This window comes from Electrona antarctica (genome assembly GCF_951216825.1).
Source record: "Electrona antarctica genome assembly, chromosome: 8".
Lineage (NCBI taxonomy): Eukaryota > Metazoa > Chordata > Actinopteri > Myctophiformes > Myctophidae > Electrona > Electrona antarctica.
Window position 1 is genome coordinate 39,441,250 of NC_136789.1, and position 20,198 is coordinate 39,461,447.

The 20,198-nt window shown below is 40.9% G+C and overlaps 1 long non-coding RNA gene across 1 annotated transcript; it reads right to left on the bottom strand.

The window, feature by feature from the left end:
* On the bottom strand, positions 1 to 3,080 carry LOC306928630. Its single transcript, XR_013790724.1, has 3 exons — positions 2,977 to 3,080; positions 2,539 to 2,624; positions 1 to 167 (listed from the first exon to the last, which is right to left on the bottom strand). It is a non-coding gene; the product is annotated as an uncharacterized lncRNA (long non-coding RNA).
* Between the last annotated feature and the right edge of the window lie 17,118 nt (positions 3,081 to 20,198).

Genomic DNA, 20,198 nt, shown 5'->3' on the forward strand with positions numbered 1-20,198 from the left:
TCGGTATCTGCCGGGTGTCCTCATCATGTTCTACTCCTGCCACGGCATCAAATACAAAGGCCCTTTTTGGGTCGTCTTTCTGGTCAGTCCAATCCAATGGGGTATCATCCAGCAGCTTTCTCCGCAAAGCCCAGTATGGGTGCGGTCTGAACTGATCACCCATGATTCTGCAAAAATATAATTCCATATTTTACACTCAAATTAAATTTGAGTAAATACACTACAATAGAGGGTATGCGCATGCATAAAGTGAACGCAGATCGAGTGGCAAAGTGACTGACAAAGTGAATTTAATGTTGTTTGAATTCATTTTATGCAAATCAGATAGGACTTTTCTGTTTGCATGTATGGGCTGTCAAGGCCAGAAAGTAGTTTTTTGCCACTCAGTAGGCATTCCCTCATAACGTCTGTTATGATGATGATGTCACGCGCATACCCTCTATAAAGAATCTACCCCTTGATCCTCAACACAGGAGACCCCTTCTCTTTACTCCCTGTGCACAACTGGGTGTCCAGTAAGGCTCAAATAATCATTGACTTTAGGCAGGGGTCTTCAACATTTTTCAACTAAAGGACCCACTCCCCAGCCTAAGATTTAGACTTTCCTCGATTGCAACTGCGCAACAGCGCTCCTGGCGGTCAGGGTTGCGCAGCCAGTTGCACTCATTTGGGGAGACGAGGACGGAACCAAGATGGGTCTCGTAGATTGAAAATGTCAGAATCGATAAAATCTTACGCTACGCTACCCATAGATCCAACATCAGAAACACCAATCCCAAAAGCCCAGTAGCCCAACACTTTAACAAAATGGGCCCTGCCGTGGCATCGCTCCGTTATGTGGGCATAGAGAGGGTGCAGCTACCCCGGAGAGGTGGAGATATCCATAACCTCCTCCTGAGAAGGGAGACTTATTGGACCTACACCCTCCGCACACTACAACCCCATGGACTAAATGAGGACTACGAGTTGTCTGCCTTCCTGTAAACCCTGTAAAAGTGAGCAAGGGCTTAGCAATCAGATCCCCCTGTGTGAACTGGACTGTAGTTGACCCTTTATTTTACCTTGTTTGAGATGCACGTATAACTTATCTGTACTTGACAGTTATCTGGGTTCGTCCACTTAAATTTGTCTTGATGGCTTTACTGGCCAATGCCCAGAGAGTCATTGAGTGATGTTGAATCTTGAATGTTAGCCTTCATCTGTCTTTGGTTAGAGCCCTTACACGTTCCCTTTGATATTGTTCTGACTGACTAACAAAAGCTTCTTTTTTTTTAATCTTAAAAACAAAAAATTGCAAAATCTCAAATGTATCAAAATATTTAAAACATTTAAAAATATATTAAAACAGTCTGTAACAAGCTAAAAACAAGCAGGTTTTCTTGAAACTGTTTTTTTCTTGAAACTGTTGTATTATAGTAAACTTGCTTGCTGTGGTGGTTATTTATACTTATTGTCATGTCACTCATTGGTGTTTGTATATTACCTACCCAGTCAACATCAGTCACGTGACGTGACGACCTTGATAAAAGGGAGGTTGTCACATACTAACTACTATCACCTGATGAAGGCCGTTCACGGCCGAAACGTCGTGTCTTAACTTATGGTGTTTTAAAATACAATAAAACACTACTGGAGCAAAACCTGTGTGCAGACTACTTTCATCACTGTATTTTTATGATTTAACCACTTAAACCACCAAAACATATAAACTTGACCTTTGACTGTACTTTTTACCGAAATGTGCGAGGCAGGTTGTGAGCTTGTTCTCACATAATTGACCCACCGTGAATGGGAGACAGTCATTGGATTATTATTCATGTTTTAATATCATATGAAAGCAGGGAATCATTGCTTCAAATTGGCATATGCCTATTGTTTGTTCAGTTTGACCCACCAGTTTGAGATATGGCAAGTATGTCTTGCAGAAAACAGCGAGTTGAGGAAAAAGGCTTGAAAGGTTCACTTATGTGGGCTCTAACATTACACCTTGTTTAAGCATGTAATTCATATTTACATGTCGATTTCAGCTCTGACATTTATTTCAGACATGCTCTAGTATGTAAAGAGTCAGCCTGTGCTATTAACTAATTTTGGATTTAAAAAAAATAAGTTTTTCTCCTCTCCTGAACAGTTAGTCTTGCCGCCATGACTGTCTCTGTATCAAAAAAGAGTCAATTATAACTGATTGATTCAGAGACTAAATGTTTTTATGATGCATGTGTACAGGCAGGACATTTCATCTTTTCGTGTGATATTGTCACCCACTCTAATCAAGAAGTCATCAGCCTTGCTGAGATTAGGCCTACTATTTGAACCAAAGAGAATGGATGTTTTTCCCAGGTATAGTTTGTTAAAAAACATGCATAACAAACATGCAACAAAACAATGTATTTTTGCTGCTGCTAAGTGTTTACAATAATATCAGTAAGATAGCAGCTAAGAACAGTAGATGCATAGACAAATGCAGGAAAATAGGCTGGTTTCATCTTCAATGATTAGTTAGCAAAACACAAATGAAACAGAATTGTAGTTTGTTACCCGAGCGAGCGTCCTCCCTCCTCCTTGTTCAATTTAGAGTGGACGTGTGTGGTGTGCGCACGTGGAGCAGAGAAGGCCAAAGGAAGCTGCGAAAAGCATCCAACAATATAAATATAGCAAAGCACACTGTGTAGAAGATAACTTTTAGGTTTTAAGTTCTTATTTAGATTTGTTGAGGTTAGGGTTCATTTAATTCACCCCATGGCTCCTCATGGTGAAACTAGCCAGTGACAGGTTCACAAGGTTAGGTTTAGTGTTGTTAACTTCTCACATAGGCCTATAACTGATAACAAACAAAATGTGACAAAACAATGTATTTTACTGCTGCTATGATCTGCAGTGTTTACAATAATATTAGTAGGCTAGGCTAGCAGCTGGGAACAATTAGATAGACACAATTAAGGAAAACAGCTGCTTTCTACATCTGTTCATGTTTACCTGCTTTTAAATGTCCTCCTGCTGCTGCTTAATGATGACACTGAAAAGAAGAAACGAAGACACGTTTTAAGACTCAATGCAGTTCACAAATAGCGCCATTAACGTAACGTCCTGCACTCACCAGCATCTGTGGAAAATACGTACATGTTGGGCTTAGAGTAGTGAGGTGCACTGGTGTACCCTGGGAGTTATAGGATATAAAAGCTCACATAGCGTCGCGGATGCGACTGGTGTGAGCTTAGAGGTCTGCGTGCGCGACACCATCGCATGACGAAGCATACATTAAGTTACCATAGCCCAGAATGGCGTATGTACCCTCACACTATGGGAAATGTATGAAAGGCGGGAATGTTTGGAAGACAAGTAGTCTACTGTTCGTAGCTCATGATTCATGAATATGATAGTTAATTCCTTTTTTGTCTAAGAAAAACGCGAATTCCAACGATAATAGCAAGGCCATTTAATAATGTAAACAAAAAACAGAAAAAAGACTAGGGTCTTCATGTGTGTGTGGAGACCTATGGATATAACCCTATAAACCTAAAAACTGCTGTATTTACTATTTAACCTCAAGCAAACAAACAAAAAAACACCTCTTTTTCATGTGGTTTTTCTCCGTTTCTACTCTACAAAGCCAGAAACACTAAAACGCGGCAACAAAGGGGCCTCGTTTTTGGTTTTATCCTCATATTTTGGTCATTCTTTGAGGTGCACCGAGGAAAGAAACGTACCTTTGATGCTGAGAGATGTATTTATCGAGAGAAATGTATCGCGTGATAAAGACGCGTGAACTCACACCGTGAACGCGCAGCGCGAGCGCCTCTGCTAGAGTCTCTAGGAGCAGGAATAAAACAAAATATATGTTTACATAGGCTATACACCATATGCTTAGTTGCAGCTGAAGGTATATAAGCAACAAGCGTTATTAATTGACTAGGTGTGAATTGTGAAATATTAGACCTAGAACTAGTTGGCTGTCAATATATATATATATGTCAATAATTAATATTTCAATATAACATTGAAATTGCCTGTTTGTTTTTTCAACATGCAGGATACATATAACCATGGGATCTGATGAGAGGCCGGGAAGACAACTAAAGTTTATTTTTCACCATGTTTTTGCCTTCTCAGAGTATCTTTATAGGGCATGGGATAGGAGGCGAAGGGTGACGTATAACTAATTGTATTATGGACATATGGCTGTTATTGAATGTTATTGTTTTTGTTTTGTTTTGCTGTTTTTGAGTTGCTGTGTCTGATAATCCCATGTGGGATGGGTCAATTTGTCTGGACATGAAAATAAAATATTCATTCATGCATTCACTAAAAGGCTCTTGCAAAAGGTTGGTGACATTATTGTGACGCGTGCGTGTGTGTGTGTGTCCTAGAGTTCAGTGATCCACTATATACGATCACTGAATCAGTCAGAACACTGTGTATAGTATATTATCTAATTCTGAGAGCAATGGAGGATCCCCAATGAGACAGAAAAGTGATTTTGATGTCCACATTCGTCATTCGCTGACATACAACTATCTTTAATTATGAAAGCAGAATAAAGAACCTGCAACTGAGCTGTTACCACCACCTGAACTCCACCTGAATTCAGGAGACATCTAACATCGGTGGGAGGTCAAAATTGGGTGAGTGTAGCAGAGTGGCTCAGAGCCTCAGCCTCAAAAGTCTAATATCTCCCCTCAATATAAATCAATATTACTTTTGATAATGCATTAGGTTTACATTATTGTAAGAGAATAATGATTGTGTAATGGCAGATGGCAAATAACAGTCAATAATTATTACGGTAAAGCAATAGTGATTTAATTAAAACAGGAACAGTGTTATAATAGGGTAGGGGTAACACACAATGCACTTGTTATTAGCTTAATGGGTTGATCACAGAACTGGAATTAGCCCATCCTCACAGCACCGTGGGATAATATATTAACATTTTCAAGCATCCAAAGCCAATTATTAATTCATGTCGTTGATTTCACTGACCATGCATGACCCTCAGATAACCTGTTAACAAGCCTGTCAACAGAACCTACTGTAGCAGGTTCACACTTGCCAAATGTAAACAACACTTCAAACACACATAGTACTGACCACAATAGATACTGTATTGTATAACACTATGATACTGCATAGTGTTGTGTGAGTATTGTCACAATATGACACCCGTAGAGCCTACATGTTGGTTGGTCACCTTTCTGAGATGGCTCTAGCTTTGCACAAGGTAGACCAACGCATCTACATGCAGTGTAAAAACCCTTTTACAGAATGTAATCTTGACTTAAAGGCAGACATATTTCTAGAAAAGAACATGTTAAAGACCTTAAGACCCCTCTTCAGGGCTTCCTCTCAAAAAGGAAGCCCAAATGTATAGATCCATGTACATAATGGCATTATTATCCCAGTATTTTCTTAATTTAATATTGTGTTAATTTGTGTAGTACTAGTGACTCATTATCTTTCTTCTCCCTTAGCCTTTGTCCCTATCTGTCTCTCTCTTTAGCTGTCAGAGTGCAGCAGTTAGCACAGGAACCGGTGGTGAAGACTTTGTCTTTGACTTTGTCGTACCTCAGCTACAGTATATCTGTGTGGAGAGCTGTTGGAAGACAAAACTGCACCCGAATTTACAAAAACTGAAAAGAACATTATCTTCTCCCTAGCAGGCTACATTGCTCATAGTATTAGCAAGAATGGCAGCATTTGTAATGAATGTAAAACAGAAAAGACAGACAGCGAGTGCGTCAGTATTGCAGAGGACAGCACTTTACTGGCCCTGAAAGAGTACAAAGCAGGTGCCCTTTGCCATCCCTCCCCAGAGGTGTCAGACTTAGTCCACCAAGTACAGCAACATATTCTATTTTTTTTAAATGAGCTGTTCTGCTCTATCATACCATAGAGTAAAAAAACTAACTTTATTTCCAGACTGAGAAGAGAAACAGTCACTGAATGTCCATAAAATAAATACTTTTATACCAACATTATGCTATAAGGCTTATAGTATAAGCCCAAAGGCCATTGGATTGTGTTTAGAGTTTATTATCTCATTATGTTAACTTGTTGCTAATAAAGCATGCTTCATTGCATTCATACTGGAGTGAATGGGAACCCACATTAAATATTTTGCGGGGGTTTGCAAAAGGGCCTTTCTGTGTGGAGGTTGCATGTTCTCCCCGTGTCCCCTAGGGTAGGTACCCTCACAAAATGCAGTAATCCGGGCCTTTCTGTGTGGGGTTTGCATGTTCTCCCTGTGTCCCCTCACAAAATGCAGTAATCCTGGTCTCTAAACTAAAATGCAGTAATCCTGGTCTCTAAAGTAGTTGACTATGTGACTATGTCTGGAAATGTGCTATATAATTTATTATCATCCTACTACCTGAATGAGGTGAGCCCTAAATAGGTAAACCAATATAGCAAAAAATACTTGAATGCCAATAGTATAATAACAGCAATAATAATAGTGAAATAGTACCTTATTTTACAGTATTTGTTTGAAGTTGTTTCCTAATTTAGCTGTAAAACCATATAATTCACAATGACTTGGTGAATAATAGACACATCTGCTCCCAGGCCGCGCATGGAGATGGAGTTCCAGTGAAGCCAGGAGTCTAGGCATGTATCAGACTGATACGTGGATTCACTCAAATGTAGCATGGAGCAACATGAGTGAATCCATGTTAGCAGTCTGGCTAATGTCCATGGGCATGGCTGTATTTAATGGTGTAGTGGTCATAAATGTACAGCTGCAAGTCTGTGGACTCCTCCATATCGTATCTGGACGGTCTGAAAAATACAAAGACACATAGACACATTTGTTAAGAACAGGAAAGCATCAGTGTAATACAGTCACATTTTTTTTATATCGGATAGCAGATATGCAAGCTTATAGCGTGTCATGCTGCACTATGAGCAATGAGCATATCATCATACTATATGAATGACATTTATTTTCGTGTCATGCCACTTGGGCTCATCCCATATGGGATTATGACACATTTAACAAAGTACGTTAAAAACAACTGACGTTACAGTCCTTCCTGTTCATATTCCATAATGCATTATTAAATACATGAAAACAAATAAAACAAGGCCATGTAAATGGCTCTCCTCATTGACCAGGCCTTTTCAAGGAATGAGGCAAATGAAAAGGTGTACTTTTGAAATAGGCGTTTCAGTTTCTCAAAGTCCTCCAACCATATAAATTCATGATTTGGAGCCATCTCCCAAATAGAGTTGTAGAATGGACAATAAAAAACAAAATGCATTTCATTTTCAATTTCCTTTACATCACACAGACTACATAATGTATCCTCCTCAACCGTGCCTACATATCTACCTGTCTCAATATGCAGACCAAGTATGCCAGCTCTAATTTGGGCCCTTGCCAGAATGTGAACCCAGGCATGTTGAGTACACCAAAGTTTTATGTTAGAAATGTTGAGTATGGGTCCCCAGCATGTAGCAAACTGCCGGATGCTAACTTGCATATGTTGAGCAATTTTCATAATATGTGACCCTACCATTAACAAGGGGGGAAAAAACAAAATGTCATCATGCTTTAAGTAGCATGCGATGTGTCAAACGGGTTTTCATGATGCTGAATCCATTCCAAGCATTAGTTTTGCCAAAAACAAAACAGTCCTTGGGCTAAAAACGTCCATAGCCGTCATCACAAATGTGATGATGTCAGCACATTTGGGCAATTACAATTTAGGCATTTAGCAGACGCTCTTAATCCGGAGCGATTTACAATAAGCAAGAACAAAAAGCATGGCAATACATTACTGTTATGACCATATAGGGTCATTATGTATTTTAGTGTTGGTATTGCTCTGCATTGTCTTCCTTCCATGCGTGTCTGCATGCAGGTGATTGAGTGGTGAGGAATGAATGTGAGTGTGAATGGGTGAATGTAATGCACAATCTATGTAAAGCGCCTTGGATAAAGGCACTATAAATGCCCCATTTACCAATTTCGAATTGCAGCCGTCCGTAGGTGCCCTTTGAGAGCGGTTTTGAAGGAGTCAAGGGATTCACATGTCTTAATGACAGTTTGTACTTGGTAGGGTGTGATCAATGTACATAAACAAATATTCTGTTTTCCGTAGTACACTACAGAGTTTCACTAAAGGTGTAAACTCAGGTCAGGCCATAATACTTGAATTACAATTACTATTACAATTACTACTCACCCAGTCCACAACAGTGTTCCTCACAAAGACATCATAAGTGCCTTAGGGTCTTTCAACATCAATGATGGATGGACATGAAGTGCTCCACCCCTCCTGTCAGTAAATACAAGAAAACACAAATGCATTACATTACATTTATATTCTATTTCTGGCAAATGTGTGCAACTGATTCAAGTGTTGCTCAAGGAATGGGATTATTAAAACTAGTACAGTAATGCCACAGTAAAGCAGTGCCAGTGATACATAGCACACATTTGTATAGGACTATATGTACAGTAGTATACAGATACCTAAAAGGCTATGGGGGCTACTTCCCAAAGAAACATGAATTAGTTTGTAATTGTAATAACAATAGTAAAAAGTTCAATATTTTCCTCCAGGTGTGAAGTAGAAGTACAGTACTGAATTCAAGTAGAGTAAAGCATGCAGTAACATACTACTAGTATAATTTCCACTACTGCTCACATGTATAAACATATCGTTTTCATATGCCAGCCAAGCACTAAGAAAGGTATATTTGCAAACGGGTACACGCTTTATACTGTACACAGTAAAACCATGATTTGCTCAGAGTGTTAAATATGCATGCAACAGTGACGCCTGGTCTTATGATGATAAAGCGATGATAAAGTACGTTCAGATTCTTGTGTAAGCACAAGAAGCCATTCTGATGCAGAAAAATAAAATAATGTTGTACAATGTACATAATGAAGTGATGAACAACATGTTTAGAAAATATGAACGTGTTCGTGAATGATCGTTCTTTGAACGCGTTCGGGTACAACACTGTCCCTTCCTGTGTCCCTGTGTCCGAGCACGAAAATAGCGTTTGTTCACCACCAAGTGTCACTGTTGCACAGCCTAATACACAGACACACACAGGCCAGGGAGGGCTTGTACAGTACAGTACAGTACAGTACAGTACAGTACAACTCACTTCAGACAGCTCAGATTGTTGTTAAATTAAGAAAAAAGACAACTAGCAAAGTTAGTCTTGGTAACCAATGTGTTATTTCTCTTATTATTAAAGGACCACTTCACCACTTTTCAACCTATCTTCATATAATAGGTCTACACTAATAATCATGATAAAATGGCACGATTTTTTTCTACTCAGTCTGTGTCTCATAGGAGGGCTGTGGGCAGTTTAGAAACCGTCCTTCAGTGACAGATTCTTTTTTTTTTAAACAAAAATGTTTAGATTTGTATTATCGTGAGAAAGATGGCTTCCATTTTCGCATTGCAACTTTTCAGGACTAGAAAGCCTGCAGTTTCTATTAGCTTGTATTCCCCATCGATGATGTCACTGGAGGACGGTTTCTGAACTGCCCACAGCCCTCCTATGAGACACAGATAGTAGAAAAAAATGAGTGTATGACGATAGGTTGAAAAGTGGTGAAGTGGTCCTTTTAGCAGGCACAACTTGACAAAATAAAAGTGTTCTTTGTGCCTCAACACAATACCTCTCATTTGCTGTGAATTTTTTTGAGGGGAATATTTGTGAAACATTTAATTTCATACAGTATTGGTTGGTTGGGAGGGGATCCGATTTGTATAAGCTTGCCTTGGTTTGACTGTACTAAACAGGCATAGATCCCCACTCTCCGCTGGCCGCTGCGTAGTCCGCAGCGCATGGGACCGGACCTTAGTCTTTTTCAAGAATGATTAGTGGACCTTCAGCATTTCTAGTTGAGGACCTCTGGGCTAGGCCTTTTAGCAAGAATAGAGGTACATTTTCTTTACCTTGTAGTCGATCAACTGCTCCGTCTTTTCCCAAGGAAGACAATGAGGCCTCTTCTCTACGGGACTCAATGCTGTGGTCCTACAAACACATGAAATGAGATTGTACAGTACAGAGTAGACATCAGATTCACTACATCCATAAATTCTATTTGGTCTTCCTCTAGGCCTCCTGCCTGGCAGTTCCTCAGCATCCTTCTACTGATATACTCACTGTCCCTCCTCTGTACATGTCCAAAGTAAACCATCTCAGTCTGGCCTCCCTGGCTTTATCTCCAAAACATCTAACATGCACTGTCCCGCTGATGCACTAGTAGTTCCCAATCCTATCCATCTTTGTTACTCCAAGAGAGAACCTCAACATTTTAGTCTCTGCTACCTCCAACTCGGTTTCCTGCCTTCTCCTCAGTGAATAGTTTTAATCACATTTTAGTCACCTGGAATGTTTTAGTGTTAGTCTAGTTTTAGTCGACTAAATCATAAATTGATTTAGTTGACTAAAATGTATTTTGGCGGGCCTTGATGCCATCGTAAATCGTAATGGCTGATTTTACACTTGCTGAAATCTTTTGCTTAATCAAAATTTGCAAGTTTAACCTCCTGATCTGTTCCTTTGATACAATGTGCCACTTCATGTTTTAAGAACATGTGCAAAATATTTTTTCAATATATGGTGATTTACAGGTCCAACGCAGCATGTCAAATTTGGGTAAAAGTGCAATTTTCGGTCCTTTTATAACTCCCATTTTCTATTAACATAACACGTCAATTCATCAAGTTTACAACAAATAGTTTTTGAGAAGATGTTTTTGGAAAGAGCTAAATGTGTTTACTTAAGAATAAACATTACATTTTCATTTAAATCATCACTGAAAAATGTTTGAAAATGGAGTCTAAGGGCCGATTCATACTCCTATTTTAGAGCCGAATAAAAGTCGGTTCAGCGCTGTAGAGCCTACAATGTGACGTCATTTGAGGTTCGGGGGGGCGGGTACCGTCCTAAAGTCGGCTCTTCGGTGCTACTGAAAATTTCTGACGAGCCGAAATCATTTCGGCACTACAGCGCCGAAACAGCAGTAAAATAGGAGTATGAATCGGCCCTTAGTCCTTCACTGTGTTCATGTTCAACTGGCGCTTGCAGCAGCGAAGATTGGGCTGCTCACAGCGATAATGCTCAACTGCTTGCAGGACCTCTGCAGATCTTGCTCACTCTTCACTGCTGCCACAAACTGTTGTGAGAGTTTGACCCCATGCTCGGCGCAGTGACAACTGCATTGACAACGTTGATAGCACACACATTCACCAGTCACCACACCTGCCTGGAATGATAGCCTAATCCTCTGGTAGCCCAATCCTCTACATCGAGTGAGATAAATGCTGGATCGATCTGCAGCCGGTGTATACCGAACCAGCAGTCTGGGTTGGCAATGTCGGACAGCCTGGTGGTCGGCGAGAGGACTGGAAACTTTGGCTTGCACCAGTGCCAAAGCGCTGCTGTTAGCATGGGAAGATCATCCGGCTTGTTATCCAAGATGGCATCCGCAAGTACACGTCACTCTTCAGCTGGTACGTTGGTGTTGAAGAGTGCCAGGGGCAGCATCTCAGCAGTCAGGTACCAGAGGTGCCTCTCCAGTGCTTTCATGGCTGATATTGCAATTCCCTCGTCAACAGACTTGTAAGCAAGTGTGCAGGTTGTGGTAGAGTGTGAGGTCATTCCATGCAGCATCTACAGCCGAGTCTTATGTCACTGGCTACACGGTTGAAGATCACACCAATGCAGCAGCAGGCTGCCTTCATGTGCGCCCTGATCACAGAGTCAGGCAGTAATTGTGAAATGATTTCAGCATCATACACAACAGTAGATCGATCACAGCGCAAAGTGCTGGAGGCTGTCAATAAAGAACACCACAAGCAGTGGACACCACCTCCTATGTGCACGCTGCACTGGGACGGCAAGTTGACACCGACGCTAAGCAATGTGCGCCAGTTGGAGGAGCGTTTGACAGTGGTGGTTGGAGATGCAGAGCAGCTGAAATTGCTTGGCGTGCCAGCATATACAAAGGGTAAAGACGAGGCGTGTGTAGAGATCATTGCCAGGCTGACATGTAAGCTACTGCAGGAGTGGTGCTGTGCCGACCAGATTGTCAACATGGCATTTGACAACACTGCATCAAACACAGGCCATCTCACAGCAGCCTGCATTGCCATCCAGCTCTCACTTGGTAGACCACTGCTCTGGCCCGGTGCCAGCATAACATTGGTGAGGTGATCCTCAGCCACATTTTCACTGGCCTCAAGGTGGAGTCCTCACGCTCACCAGAGGTTACCTTGTTTAGGCATCTGCAGGATTGCCGCACAAATACAGTGACCCATTGTACCGCTGCATTACTGCCAACGCCGAACAACCGTTCCTGGGCAGGTTACGTGCTGAACTCACTGCATGTGCTGCGGCAATGATAGACTACAAGCGAGGTGACTACCACGAGTTTGTGCAGCTGTGTCTTGTCTATCTGGGTGCAGATGATGCAGCACAGACTCCAGTAAACTTCCAAAGACCGGGAGCGCTGCACAAGGCATGCTGGATGGCCAAGTTACTCTACACTCTCAAGTTGGCTATGCTGGAGCGGCATATCAGCTTGCTTCCCCAGGGCACCACCACCACACGGCAGCAGGTGCAGAAGATTTGGACGTTTGCCAACTTCATTACGCACATCTACGCAACATGGTGGCGGACCTGTGACACGGCCGTAGATGCTGCATGGAATGACCTCACACTCTATCACAACCTGCACACTTACAAGTCTGTTGATGAGGGCATTGCAACATCAGCCATGAAAGCACTGCAGAGGCACCTCTGGTACCTGACTCCTGACATGCTGCCCCTGGCACTCTTCAGCACCAAGGTGCCAGCTGATGAGCGACGTGCACTTTCGGATGCCATCTTGGATCACAAGACAATGTAATGGTTATTGTTAAATAAACACATTTTGCTCTTTCCAATAACATCTTCTCAAAAACTATTTGTTGTATTTTTGATAAATTGACATGTCATGTTAATAGAAAATGGGAGTTATAAAAGCACCGAAAATGGCACTTTTTGGCATTTTACCTACATTTCACATGCTGCGTTGGACCTGTAAATCTGAATGAATTTTCCCCAAACTTTGCAAAGATCATTTCTATAGCCATTGGAACAAAATTCCAAAAGAACAGATTGATAATTTGTTGTTAAATTTTTTGCATTGAATTTTGATGCACCCCATACAACCAAGCGTAAAATGACTTAAACTGGGTCTCTTGTCCACTAGTCCATTCCTAACATTTGTCTAGTTTTTATTTGTTGACAAAATTGTCAATATATTTACTCTTAGTTTTAGTCATCATAGCTTAGTTTTCATTTAGTTCCGTCAGTGGAAAAAGGTAGTCGACGAACATTTTCCATCTTAGTTTTAGTCAACGAAATAAACACTGGTCTAAACCAATGAACCATACAACATAGCTGTCTCACCATCGTCCTGCACACCTTCCCTTTCATTCTTGCTGATACCTTCCTACAATACTTCAAGTACTTACCTTATTTAAGACCCCAAGAAGTGTCTCGTCAAGTTTCTTCCCTACAGCTCCCTTCTTGGGTGTATTGGTTCAACTTCCCCAGGAATGTGTACTGCAGCGCTTTAAGGGTGATTCTCCAGAACACTTCCTCGATCTGAGACAGAGAAAGACATACAAATGAATTAGAGAGACAGGCCAAGGAAAACGAACAAAGAAGAAACTTAACCCTATAACTACAACCCATGTTTTTAAGGGATGCATCACATTGGTTATGTTTGAATTAGTTAGCTGCTTAGTTTCAATTTCAACATATGCCAGACTGAACAACGAACGCTACCTTGTCAGAGGGATCTCTCTCTCTCTCTCTCTCTGATAACTACTTTGTATATGATGTATTGCCATGCTTTTTGTTCTTGCTTAATGTAAATCACTATGGGTGTCTGCTAAATTCCTAAATTGTAAATTGATTGCATTGTTAAATCTGGAGTTGTGGTCTCCTCTTCAATGCAAGTATGAATGTTACCTTGAACACGGCACGGGCCCCCATGAGGATTATGAAAACTATTTGTCCCTGCAAGCAATCCCTATAAAAAGATTTGCCCAATACAGCCGGTCAGCAAGTGGATTCATGAATGTATGTATATAGACAATATTTTAGGTCAATAAAAAAAAAGACTATATACCAAATTTCCCAATTTAAACAAAAGAAGCTTGTCGGCTGCCGGACGATCATGACTACAGTCTCATGCGCGTGTGTTTCAGAACTAGCAGTTTTTACTGGAATGTGTATGATTGTCTACTATACTTTATCGGCACGATTCAGCAGATGCACTCTACCTTTAACACGTTTTATCCAATGTTCACATGTCCAGCAGAATGTGAAATGAACAACAAAACAGTGAGCTTATTAGTTTGCCTTGAACACAGCACCAATATAATTTCCAGTGGTCCCCAGCTAAATGGAGAGTAAGTAACCAAATGGACCCATATATGTAGATCTTTAACTCTTGAGTGTAAAATGAAACCAAATGGACGTGGTTGATTTGGCCCAGTTTAATTTTACACTCTCAAGAGTTAAATTGTTGTTAAACATCTGCATTACTGAATTTACAAGAAGTCTATACAATTAGAGAATGTGGAAGAATTATTACTTTGATCAACGTTTTTGCCTGTGATAACACATACCATACATTCCACATTGGCTTAATTGTGGTGGACATTTGTCAAAATTCCATTTTTGCCACGGACATACAAAATGACTAAATTAGTGGACAAAAATATTACCAGAAACACATGAATAGATAGCCCTGACCATAACAAATGTGTAGTGTTCGAATGGAACCAAATGGACCCATGTCTTTGCAAATAAAACATTTGAGAAGCACTACTAGACTACTTGTGGACTCCTAATGTGCCATTTATAGTGTCATAGTAAATAATTGTCGTACATATTATTCAGTATTAAAGTGGGTGTTATGATCAAAATAACATTATAATGGGTGTGTAAAAGAAAATCAAACATTTATTGCCACCACGTTCATTGTTGGTGAACAACACCACTAGTGGCTAATGGCCATTAGGCTACACTTCAGTGACTGGAAGAGTGAAAGGCAACAGCCCCGGCCCGGCTTTTAATGATCTTAAATACATTTATTTTAGATCGCTTTTAGTAATAGTACAACATAAACATTACAGAGACTTTAGTTGTCAAAGAGAGTGATAGCATTGACCTGGAAGAGGCCAGACAAACCAAGTATTACACAGTGGTTCAGGGAATTGTCTTTAGGTTTACCTTTGGAAAAGATTACATACATTCTTAAGGACAAACAAGAAATGTTTCAGGATGTGTGGGCCGTTTTATATAGATATATTAAGAACAATAATTTGTCACATTGAATGGATGAAGCTGAAGAGGAGTAGTGCTGTTGTCGTTTCTTTTTTTTGCCATTGTTTTGTTTTCTTTGAGTAATTTGGATGAAGCTGAAGAGGAGTAGTGCTGTTTTTCTTTTTTTGTGTTATTGTTGTTTTGCTTTCTTTATATGAGTAAATGTCTTGTAATGTTCATTGTTTTTTGTATATTTGTATTGTCATTTGTGTGGAAAAAGGAAAATCAATAAATACATTGTTGGAAAAAAAATCCACTGTAGACATGTTATGAGCTACTTTCTGTCAATACATTCCGTGTATTAAGTATTATATACATATTTTCCTTTGTCCATAGATTTTTGGATCCAGGTTCCCATGAACCCCTACCGAGGACAAGTCGGTGGCGTAAACAGCAGTTTCCGGACACTGAATACCTTTCCGAAGAGACATCAAAGGGACTCAGAGCTGTGTCCATCAGCATCACAGAGGTATGTTGATTATGTATTATACTATATGAGCACCAAGGTGGACAAATACATCTTCATTTGAGGGTCCTTGACTAGCCGTAAACAGCTTTAGATATATATGGAATCTAGAGTTGCAATTCCAACCCTTGACAGCCCAAGTTTCCTTTAAATTATGAGCTACTTCCTTTCAATATGCAGGTCACTGATTATTTTTAGCAATGTATTGGCTTGCTATTGTACTATTGTATTGTATGGAGATTTTGCTTGAAGTTCCTGATTTTTCTATAGCAAGCATGCGTGTACAAAATGCAGGGAATGTCTAACGCGGAGCCCTTTTACGCCAAGTCTCTTGACTGTATTCCATTTGTTTAAAAAAATGGTTAAATCTACTTTGACGTGAGTGTTCCTGACTAAATTGGGAAATATGATCAAAATAAAAAACATCATCATGGTATGTAAAATGAAACATTTGCCATGGACACGACCAAGTCTTTGCCACGGATATCTGTGTACGGACATATTGATGACTCCTGATTTTGGTTTCCTCTTCCTTTTGCCACCAGACGCAGCGACCCTGCATCTCGCCCACACTCATGGCATTCTACCAATCTTGTCAGGAAGACCCCGGCAGGGTGCAGCTGTCCCAGGGTGGCATCGGCACTATGGGCACACCCTGGCCTCACACCTACCAGGTTGGTGGTCACAGGGTGTGTGTCGTGTGTCCGTCAGACAATTACAGGTCAAGTTCTACTTGCCCAAAGGTCATGTCCACTTACTTTGTTTTACTTTACTTGCAAATTCTGGGGATGTGCGATATGGACATCTCAATATTTATACCAACTATTTCAATAGCTCTACAATATGACTTGTTTAAAATTCCACAGACATCTTATGTTGTGTTTATAGCAAATTTAAGACAGCTAATCCGCACTAAAAATTCCACCTCCCCCTGTTTTTGTATTGCTATTACTAAAGCTCTGGGATTAGGTTCAGGGTTAGACATTTAGAAATAACGTTTAGGGGTTTGAGATGACAGAGAAAACAGCCGATAGGCCTCGGTACCAATGGCACATTTTTGTTTACTCTACATATTAAATACTGTATGCTTCCATTTCTGATGGTGGCACTTATTGTTGGTGGCACACTTGTAGTTTGTTTATAGATGTGAATACTTTAATGATTATAATATCGTCTCTGTCTGGTGTAAACCTCATACATTACGTAATATATTAAGTTACGTAGTGTTAGTTACCTAACACTGCCCGCGGCACACTGCCAGACTGGATTATCAGCCAAGGTGCCTGGACCATTGAGCCATGGCCCAGCCCAATACAATGCATTATTGACAGATGCCTATTCATTGTCGAAATGTTCCCTTTCGTGCATGTAGGCTACTAATTAAGTTAACAACTGTGCTACATTATTATATAGCCTACGTACTTTGGCAGCCCTTGTGCATGCAAATTTCTGTTGGTAGCAAACTACAGCATGTAAGCCGCCTTTGTTTTAAATTGTCCCCCATTAGCACGTTGGCAAAACCGTTCACACATAGGATTCATACTCCTATTTTACCACTGTTTCGGCGCTGTAGTGCCGAAATGATTTCGGCTCGTCAGAAATTTTCAGTAGCACCGAAGAGCAGACTTTAGGACGGTACCCGCCCCCCCGAACCTCAAATGACGTCACATTGTAGGCTCTACAGCGCTGAACCGACTTTTATTCGGCTCTAAAATAGGAGTATGAATCGGCCCTTATCAAGATGTGCTACAACCCCCCGTCAATCATTTATTCCACGCTACGCGCCTGCCCCTTATTATATAGCGAGTGGTCCATGACATCAGCTGCTGCGGCTATACCCGATAACATGTGATCCATAAATGCCGAACCGGGTTTGTAATGGACCCGATTTTCGGGCTCCATCCCTACTCGTAGGACTCGGATCTTCAGCACCTCAAGCAGGCTAAATGCTGGATTATAAAATCGATGGTTAGTAAATAAGATGGTTATTATTATTAGGTTATAGGAGCAGAAAGTAAAGTGAATGCTGATTGTATATTATAGATAGGCGATTAGCGCCGGCCGCCGGGGGTTCATTCGGTTTATGTTCAACACCGTGACTGATGTCTGATGGATATGCCATTAGCTAGGGGATATTTTACGTGAAGTGATAATTACAGTCTGGTTTATGGTTTTTAAATGTGTCATTCTTACTGTTACTTTTTGTATTTTACAAAGACCAAATGAAGAGTTCAAGAAGAGTTTAATTTGATAAATTCATCACCAACCGCACGTCCGCGCCCCAATCAGCCGCCATAACAGCTGCCCAAAAGACTGTGTGTGTGTGTGCGCACTGTGCAGGTTACGCACATTACGCACGGCGCCTGTGGTGACGTTTCCTCTGTGTGTTTATTATAGTAGAGATTAGATTTAGTGGTAGAGGACTTGTTGGTTAATATAGTTCTATTATGTGGATCATCATTGTTGTTTTGTCAAGTTATTTTACCTTCCGCCAAAGCAGCTTCATAAGCATCCAACACCTTCACCATCTGCTGCTCATCCTCACCCTCTGCATCTATATAAAATAAATAAATGGAAATAAATAATAATCATCATCCAACTACTAACAGTATGCAGTAACACGCAATAGATTAATTTAATGTAACCTAAAACAGGGTTGGCTACATTTGAGTCACCTAAACTCAAAAACATACAGTGTACATTGCCACCCCACCCCACCCCATCCCTTCTGCTTGAGTAGTGAATTTATTTACAATCCATGGAACATTATATTTATACCATTTTGTGACTCCCCTCCTCCGCCATTTTGTTACACTAAAATAATTCCTAATTATTTGAGGTGACAACGAGCCACGTTGTCAACAATCAAATAAATGCTATGCAAATAAGTCCAGAGTACAGAGTAACACAAATCACCATGATGATGATTTGATGTTTGCGTAGTATTAGTTTTGACATGTAGGCGATACAAATGTAGCCTCTACAATAAAAACCATACGATATGCTGCGTCATTTTGACCATTTATGTTGACTGGCCACGGTGGAAAAGGGACGTGATCCCAACACAACTATATCCCCAAATGTATAGACATGTACGCGATACAAATGTAGCCTCTACAATAAAAAACAGGATATGCTATGTCATTTGATAATCAAGGAATAATTACAGTATATTATATTATTTTATTATAGAGACTTACTACAGAAGAGGTCGTCAGGAAAAAGCTCATAATCCTCACGAGTTGGCAGCCAATCGTCTCCGGAGTCCTCGCTCGAGGAATGCTGAGAACCACTCTCTTCCACCGGGACATGGGACACAACTCTGCCTGAGTTTCGAGCGCTCCTCCTACGGGGCGTGGGACCCCACTTGGCCCAGGCAGTGGGTCATCGGAGCTGGGTACGGGGATCGGAACCGTCTTCTCCTCAGAGCTGGGTACGGTGGTCAGAACGGTCTTCTCCACAGAGCTGGGTACGGGGATCGGAACAGTCTTCTCCTCGAAGCTGGGTACGGGGATCGGAACGGGTTTCTCCTCGGAGCTGGGTACGGGGATCGGAACGGGTTTCTCCTCTGCCTTCTCCTCCTCGGCAGAGAAATCCGAGTTGGTCATGTCCCCAGCTTTGTTCTGCAACGCTCGACGAAGAACTAAATGTTCATCAAGCCTTGTCTGCCCGGGGGCAGGAGTAGGACGCTTGCGTCTCGGCGCCGGTCTCGGTTTCTTTGGCGGCATGACAAAGAAAACACAAGACTCTACACTAAACACTAAACTAGACGGACAAACACTAAACTAGACTAACACACAAATGAATAAACAGTAAAATGTATCTGACTAAACTAATACACAAACTAACAACTGAACTATCGATCTAAAACTAAACTACCCTAACCTAAAGAGACTACGGGCGACTAAACTAATTTAACTATAATAATACTACTAAAACTAAACTAATACTACCATTACTACTACTTCAGGCTATTACTAACTAAAGGCTACAAACTAACTAAATGCTACAAACTAAAAGCTACTAGTACTCAGTCACTGATCAACTTCAAACTGGCAACTTGCAAAACACTTAGACATCCACTTCTCATCTACCCCACGAAGGAAGTGAGCAATCCAGGTCCTATTTATAGACAAAGATCACGTGTTTCGGGGGTCACGTGTTTTCCCACTGCAGCATAGGACCTCACTGGACCTCGTGGACCTTACTAAATCTAACAGAACACAGACAACTCGCCAGTTCACGGGTTTGCCTCTCTGTGGTCGAGAATCTTAACCCGTCAGATGACGGGTTCGGCTCTCGAAGTTTAAATGGATCAATGTGTGAGGTCCATCATAACATAGAATTGATAGATTGATTAATGAAGTATTTA